Raw genomic sequence first — 6,000 nt, 5'->3', positions numbered from 1 at the left:
CTTGAGTAAACAATATGCAAAAGTGAAACACGCAGCAAATACATCTTAACATCATTTTATGGTCACAACAATTAAAACACGAGCAGAAACTACAGACTAGAGCAATTGGAAACACTCTTGCTTAGAAACAAGGCTACCAAGTTTATTTTAGTACCACATACTCTCAGAAGTTACCAGCACTTCCCCAAGAGAGGAAGGACTGGGGGCTATGGGAGAAAGAAGATGAGGATCCAGAGTTGATGAGAGGACAAGTGAGACAGGGCAGAGAGTGGATATGATGTTTCACCCTGGTTGGGTTCTCTGCCTGCAGTCTGGAAAGGAAATGAGAACAGGCCCTTGTCACCACAGGCTTAGTTCCAGCTCTGTGGAAATGGATGGGAGTCCTTCCCCTGGCTGCAGTGTGCCAGGGGCTGGGGCTGTAAGCAATTGGTGTTCAAGCAGCTGGTACTGGGGCAAACTCACCTTCCATCATGACACTGAGAAAAGACACAAACCACAGAGTCCTCAGCAGGCAGCTGCAGGCTCCCATTAAGTTGCACTGAATGGAGGTTAGTGTTTAGAGGAGATCACAGCTAAGCAGGCTTTCTTCATTGTCAAACTACATTTAGCTTGGTGGGGTTTGTCTTTAATCTGTTTAATCCTCTTCTTTTGAAATAAGGGAACTTTTAATATAGCCAAAGTGGATACTGCTTTTAAACTGATCAAGTTTTTTGAGAATTTTTTTTATCAAGTATTTAACTGGAGTTTTGTTACTAATGCTGGACTTATAGTAGCTAAAGCCAATATAATACTTTCCTGAAGTATTGCTCAGAACTACTTAAGCTAATATTTCCAAAGCCAGAATTCTTTAAAAAGCTTGGGGCACAATCTCAAATGGCTCAGAGCCATGTACCTCAGAGTCTGACACTAAAGTATTATCTTTTCTAGGTAAGTTCTATGTTCTTAAACTATTGTGGCAAATCTTGCATCAACTCCTCTGACAGCAGCCTCCTTCTGAGCATAGTCCTGGCACTCTGAAAAGCATTAGAATTTATAATCCTAACACTTATGAGAGGATGCAGTGAACAGATTGGGATCTAAACCCAAGGAAACATGAGCCCAGAAGAAATAATCTCTTTGAATTCTAGCAACATGCAAAGGTGAAGGAACCTCCCTGACTGTGCTAAGGGGCCCTCCATGATCTCCTGGTTCAGAGGATTAGGTAGCTCCGTGCACAGAGATTGCTTCACCCTGCAAACATTAACTTGGTCTGGGAGCACAGAGGGCAGCAGCTTTGGTCTGAATGTCACAGACAGGTTCAGCCTGGTCACAGCCAGGGCTTGGGGCAGACCAGCAGCATGTCCACACCACCTGTGCTCCCCATTTTGGCAGAGCCGGCTCCCACCCTGGGGCTGCTCACCGGCACCGGGGCAGAGCCGGGCACCGGGGCAGAGCTGAGCACTGGGACAGAGCTGGGCACCGGGGCAGAGCAGAGCTGAGCACTGGGGCAGAGCCGGGCACCGGGGCAGAGCCGGGCACCGGGGCAGAGCTGAGCACTGAGGCAGAGCAGAGCTGGGCACCGGGGCTGAGCTGGGCACTGGGGCATAGCAGAGCTGGGCACCGGGGCAGAGCCGGGCACTGGGACAGAGCCGGGCACTGGGACAGAGCTGGGCACTGGGGCAGAGCTGAGCACTGGGACAGAGCCAGGCACTGGGACAGAGCTGGGCACCGGGGCAGAGCCGGGCACTGGGGCAGAGCAGAGCTAGGCACCGGGGCAGAGCCGGGCACTGGGATAGAGCCGGGCACCGGGACAGAGCCGGGCACTGGGCTGGGCACTGGGCTCTCAGCTCCGCTCCGCCCTGCACTGACACCTGACGGGCCAGGCTGGCTGTGTCCCTGTGCCTGCAGCAGCACCCACCACACTCCTCAGCCTGGATTTCCTTGTCCCTTGAAAACCCCAGAGGGCCGACAGCCACACCAGGGCCATGAGTTGGCAGAACACAAACAGGGCCGGGACACAGATAGTGGTTTTCTAGAAAGGTGAGAACCTGGCTGATCTGGCTGTGCTTTTCACATGCACCTCCACCAGCGTGCATCTGGGTAGCTGCATGTCTTGTCAAGCCCAGGATGTGCACTTGGAACGTCTTTCTTTGCCTGCTAAACTCTGTCTGCTCTCTGTAAGTGTGTCAGGGCCGACATCTCCATTGTGCTGCAGCAATGCCATTAGTTATATTAACCACCGTCCACTCAGAAATTACAATCCAGCATATCTCCAAATTAGCCTTTTTATTGAAATCAATAAAGGAGAGTACACATGGCACTAAACTATTTGGTGGCAGCTTTGTTATAAACTCATTACTGGAAAAACCTTTTAACAGACCTTTAACCACAGCCATTGATTCCATCGCAGCAGGGTGATCTATGGAGTTAATCAGCTGAGTCACTGCAGACAGCCCTGGCTGCGTGCTGCTCTGCCTGAGACTCAGACACCTGTCAAAAAAAACCTTCATGTGCAGTAGCTTCACAAAAGCAAGACTGATACCACCATCAAAACCCAAACATACTGATTTTAAAGGCAGCAGTTCACATTGCAGAAAAAATAATAATAATTTTAAAAATATGCATTTCCAGTGACAAACTGGCTGGCAACACTCACTTTGGCCGCTGCAACATTTAGCTTTGGGGCACGACCTGCAGGTCTAAGGTTGTGGCAGGTTTTGGACCCACACACCCTTTGCTGGGTGCCCAGCTGGCTCCCAGGCTCTGCCTATGAGCTCATTCACACAGCCACACAGAACCAGCCCTGCATGAGCAGATACTAGCACACTCCCAGCCTGAGCAGTTCTCCAGAGATATTCTTTATGGAATAGAGCAGAAGTTTCAGAGGATCCACTCACAGAGTCAATTTTTCCAGGGATGACCCTTTCTGACCTCTACCAGTGACATGCTCAAAGTTGTAGCCCTTCATTTTTGGGTAACTCTCATGCCTGTACATCTGAGGAAAGGTTCACATGGCTGTTTTTCCTCAGTAACTACACTTTCAAACCCCATTTGAGTTCCTTTTTCATTGAGGTTGCTGAAAGAATAGACAGCACCAGTTCATACACAGTGCTCTATGTCTTGTTCCTGGCCTTGTGACAGATTTTAGACAGTAAAACACTTAGAATCAGATTGCTTCACAAGAAAGAATGAATTGAATTTTTGCAGGTATCTGCTTTTCTTTGACTAAAGGCTGCACTTTGTCTGCAGAATTTAGAGAGCTTTAAAGAGTCAGCATCTGATAACAAATGATTCCTGCAGGAGCCTGGTGTCAGTTTATTCCAAAATACGTGTCTGCTTGCAGTCGTTGGCATCAAGCTGCTTCTTGAAAATATCAGGATATATAGCATGTGATGCCAAATAATTTTTTTTCCATGATGCGTTTGTTTGTTTGTTTTGGTGGTTTGGGTTTTTTTTACCAGAGAGGTATCTCCTCATAAGTGCCTGTGCAGTTCAAAAAAATCCAACACCAAAAGAAATTCAGATGGAAAACAAACACATTGTGTAAAGAAATGTCCAAGAATAAGGTACATTTTTTGAGACACAGAATTTTCTTTTTTCCCCCTCAGAAAACCTCTTAAACAACCACCACAATTTAGAAGTAAATTTTGATGTGCTTCCAGCCACATCTGCACTTTCCATGCAGTGGGACATGGTGGGACAGGACAGCTCACCTGCCCCACCCCTCAAGGTGCCCTTGATGTCCCACAGGGGGGTTCAGGGCTGGCTCTGCTACTGCCTTCAAGGGTCTCTGTCCACCACCAGGGCTGGGGAGGGCAACCGTGTACTGGCCAAAGCAATCCCCTCAACATCAGAGATACATCCTCCCCCTAGCTGCTGTATTAAAGCTGAGCTAAAATGTTTTTCTGTTTTATTAAGATTTTTCTTAATGAATTTTCCCATTCAGGCACTAACTTCTTTTTACAGAATTTTGTGATGATACTCAAATTCATCCTAAGCAGTGTTTATTCTGTTTATTCGAATGAAGCTGAACTGTTTCCCCTGGGAACTTTCTGCAGGTTTCTCCCTGGGATGAAATTTGCAATTTTTACATGAAAACATAGTTAATTTAAACTTTAATGGCCTTTACAAACAAATTTTGAATTAAAAGATGAGTAAAGGTTTACGACACTTTAGATAAGAACAAGTTTATGACTCACAGGCAGGTCTGATTATGACCAAGGGGCTTTTCAGCTTGTAGTAAAAGAAAATCCTGCTTCCAGACCATTCCATACTTTATTATGACTGAGATGCTGTAGTCTTCTGGTAGCAACAGAAACAGTCTCTTGCTCATATGTCCTGTGCTGAGAAGATTATTTATTCTCTCAGCTATCTGTGTCCAATACTGCTCCCTCTTCAAGTTTTCTCCTTTCATATCCCCTTGCATTCAAAACTTTCAATAGGATTATTATTTCTTCTTGACTATCTCTCTTGGAATGTTATTAATTTAACAGTTAGATTCTGTACATCTTCAGTTCCCAGTGATCAAAATTTCAAGGACTTAGGTAAAGGCTGCATCAGAACTGTGAAGTGCTTTAGGACCCTCCAGTAAAAGAGCAGATGGACCATGCCTGGTAATATCAGCTCCTGCATTCCTTTCCTCATGTAAAACTACAAAACTTAGAAAAGTACATTTTCTTCCTACTTTTTTCTTGAACTGTTAAGCTGACCTTGTTGCTCAACATCACTACTGGGCAAATAGGAGGTGAAATAGTTTTTCAGGAGTTTTATTTCACCCATGAATGTACGCAACAATCAACTAGACATATATTGGTCCAGTATCCTCTCAGATATCTGGGAAATTTGGGAAAGATGCAGTGGATCCCAAGACTGGAACCGCAGCCAACAGAAGCATACTGTGAATCTTTGGAGAAGTTCCTAAGTTACACATTTTTGTTTAAAATTATATCCCAATTTTCAGGTTCAAGGATAGTGGCTTCTCTGGAGACAGTCTGGGCATGTCATGCTTTGATCCCTCACTAGGTTCAGAGGAAAGGCAATGCAAGGCAAGGAATAGCCAAGATCACCTTGTTCCCATTGTATTGCAGAGTCCACCCCATTTCAAAGTGAAAGAAAGAAGATGCTGCTGTAAAGTGCACAGACTCAAATCCTGATTTAATACTGGAACAGACTCGTGCGCGCATCATGAGAGATATAGAAATGTAAAGTTTACAATAGTGTATACAGTGGAGTGTGATGCAATATATGTTCAGATATAAATATAATAGAAATTTTCTTGAAAATACAAATGAGGAGAAACATACAGATACTCCGTATCCCAAAATTCTAAATTTTGGTCATTGCATGTTTTTTTATGATTGAGCCAATATCCAGCAAAATTAGATTCAGTGTCCTTGCTTCTTATGAAATTACACAGAGGCTGCTGCTTTATTCCTCTCCAGGACAGTAAAAAGCAATAAAATTCTTGCAGATTTTGACAGCAGGCAATTCAATAAAAGGCTATGTATATTTTATAAGTACAATAAAGACAAGTCTATAGCTGGATCATAAATGGGGGTTTGTTTGGTTGGTTTGTTTTCTGCACACATCAATGTTGGGGTCTATTTTCAACACAGGATGGTCTTCTCAGCACACCGCCATCCCTTTTTGGGGAGAAGCAGAATGAAATTTATATTTTTATAATGTATTATTTAATCTTTGCTCAAGGGATTTTGCAATGTGTGTCTGTTTAAAATTTAAAGGTGTTGTGGAACTGAATATTTCCCTGTTCTTGATGAGTGCTATAAAATTTTACAATTTTTTTGTTACATTGTAAAGTGTATCTGTCTTATCATTGTGGCATTCCCTTTTTTATGAGCAAACAATAAATATTTGATACACACATAATTATTTCCTAGACTTCCATCAATGCTCACTGTTTTTTAAATTCTTCAATCATATAATGAGGAGATTAATAGATTGTTGTATTTCTGAGCAATAGTGCTACAATGCATTTAGTGACAGTGTCTGTCTGCTGAAATA

This window comes from Zosterops lateralis (assembly GCF_965231275.1).
Source record: "Zosterops lateralis genome assembly, chromosome: 20".
Lineage (NCBI taxonomy): Eukaryota > Metazoa > Chordata > Aves > Passeriformes > Zosteropidae > Zosterops > Zosterops lateralis.
The sequence above is the reverse complement of the archived record's forward strand: the minus strand, read 5'-3'. Positions refer to the sequence as shown.